This window comes from Ascidiella aspersa, chromosome 4, assembly GCF_963924565.1.
Source record: "Ascidiella aspersa chromosome 4, kaAscAspe10.2, whole genome shotgun sequence".
Classification (NCBI taxonomy): Eukaryota; Metazoa; Chordata; class Ascidiacea; order Phlebobranchia; family Ascidiidae; genus Ascidiella; species Ascidiella aspersa.
The window spans coordinates 22,108,169-22,110,995 of NC_139450.1; positions in this window are offsets into that span (position 1 = coordinate 22,108,169).

Consider the following 2,827-nt stretch of genomic DNA (forward strand, 5'->3'; position numbering starts at 1 on the left):
TTCTCGAGCAAGACGTTTATTGGACAGAACGACAATCAGTATACGGCAAATAACCATGCACACCAAGTGCTCGCATAAGGCTACAGCTTGTCTCTGACCCACGAGATTGCAAACTGTGCTCGAAATGCGTCCGATTCGCTCGGTATCCACCCGACGAATGATCATCAAAACGACACCACGCAATAGCTAACGAAATCGACACAAAGTTATCACGCAGCGCTGAGAAAAGGGAGGCTACGAAACTCGCACAAAGTTATATCCCTGAGGGGAAACCGTGGCGGCGGGTAGCCGACCCGGACGGCAGTTCCCGCGGCCTAACACATTAGTTATGCTTCAAAGGGTTACAATAATTAAATTTGTGACACAATACTAACACAGTCCAGCATAATAAAGTCTGTCGTTACATTATTTCAGTTGATTAAATGGTCCGGATCAGTTCCAGTTACGATTTACTGATTAAGTTAAGATCCCGTCTCGTTAGGCTTTAGTACACATCGCCTGGCCATAAAGGCATTTAGCAGAGGCGTGTTAACGTGTAACGTCTCCGTACTTATTTATAGACACTGTCAAATGTTTATCTGCGTTTGCGTCACGTCATAAAGTTGTTTGGGAGAACAAATAATAAGATTACCCGTACATATTATCTATCGCAGCCATTAAAGATTTGTGCTTAAAATTGTGAACAACATGAACAGGCGCGGATCTAGAATTTTAGTTTGGGGAGAGCCATGAACTTTTTTTCAGGTATGACGTCACATTTTTTTCAGATATGACGTCACAAAAGTATATCATTGCGTGACGTCATAATTCAGGTAAAAATACCATCGGCTGGCCAAACAAACTAACTCGTTCAAAATAACTTTATTCAGGTTGTTAAACAAATCATTCCGCGTAGCGCGAAAAAGTAATACGTTTAGCCCTTACAGTTGGCCGGTTTCCTAGTGTGATGAAGACTATTGCTGAAAGACGCTACCATGTCTATTGTCTAACTAAATATCTTGCTTTTTCCCGAAAAAGCGAAAATTTCCTGCAAGATTTTGTTACATTTGAAAAAAAATAGTAAAAAATATTTGTCTATTTTTTTTTAATACGTTTTCCGTTTGTCTGCGACGCACAGCTTTCCACGGCGCAACAGTAAAGAAGCGCTGATCTAGTGCAAAAAAAGCATCAAAACATAAACACACTGCAATTAGAAAGATCATTCGCGCGAAGCGCGAATATTTTTAGCATTTACACACTTAAAATAGCTAAAAAGTATTTGAAATAGACTCGTGTCCAATTTTTCAAAGAGGCGGCGGGCGAATTATATCGGCGGGCTGGTTCTGATACAGATTTACTTTAACAACAACAAAAATAAAGATTTTAATTGTACTTGGATTTAAGTTCGTTTATCATATTGTCGAGGTCAGCGTAGAGTCACTTCAGCCGTCGCTGCAAAAGTTAATGTCTACCGCAAATTTTACGTTTCTATACTTAAAGCGTGCTTCTTTTTTTCTTCTATTTCTGTTACGTTATCCATATCAAGCGTTCACGCGGTCAAAATCATTGGATACGCGAAGAGATAATTGTTATTTTATACGAAAGTGCGTTGCGAGCAGCTTAAAATGTTCTCACGGGCCGCATGCGGGCCACGTCCTTCCCTTCTCCTCAATAATTCTTTGGTTGAACTCCACAATAATTCTTTTGGTTGATACTCCTGTTTCTAATCGAAACTGTGTAAAAAGTAACAATTTTATGAGCGAAGGAAAACATTTTACTAGTACGGGGGTTTACCGAAATGTTTTTATGTATTTTTTGTAACCAACGTGCGCTGTCTGTGCTGTGTTGTGTATTGAATTTTGGAGCTCTACACAGTAACACAGCAAACAATGTTAGCAGTTAGCGCAAAATAAGTAAAGGCAAATTTATAAAATTAGGAAACTGCAAATATTAAAAAAAAACTGGAGCCACTACTTTTGTTCAATTGCCAGCTTCATTGCAGTTGCAAAAAAGGGAGATTTGGCTGCAATTGCTTTTTTGAACTTAACAAGCATCCTGCAACGAATGAAGAGCTACCACTGCCAGTAATGCGTTACTATAACTTGACAATTACGCTGCGGCAGATAACCTTGATAAATATTGGCCTGAAGTTGACATTGAGTAACCCCGTAGCGCACTTTGCGCGTATTACGATGGAATGTTTCTTTTGCAACTTAACGCTCTTAATTGTGAAATCTCTGCACCTGTTATCATACGTTAGTCGCTCGCACAACAGCATTTAATGGAAAATTAATAATTGGGCGAAGGTTATCTGCAAGTAATTGGTCGCCCGAAAAAACATTAGCGTTGCAATATAATACGCTACATGAAGCAGCACAGTAACTGTTTGGCCATAGCAGTAGGCGGCCTTATTCCAAAGTTGCTACTCGCGTATGTATGATCCAGGTTGGAAATTAAGGCCTGCGCGGGGGATAAATTTTTATCCCCTGCACAGTTTCTCGCTCAGCTGCGGTCATAGCCTCGCATTTCACGTAAATTCAACGTTATATGCGGTGGGCCGCAAAAAATCTCTTAAACGCAAAATTATCCAACAATCAGACTTTATCGAAAAAAATTAATGAAATATTGATTTTCATATCTATAAATATTATTGTTCAGTTATATTTGGGCGCTGGTCTTTTGTTGCTGTAAAAAAAAAGTGTTTGGATTGTAGACCAGTGCCCATATTTTGTTTTACAAAATCAAGGGTGAACATAGTGTTTTACTCATAGGGTAAAACCTATGGGCCTACAAGTCTGTCTTTAATTTGCTTTACGTCTGTAATGTATAGTTTTATTTTGACAGCATT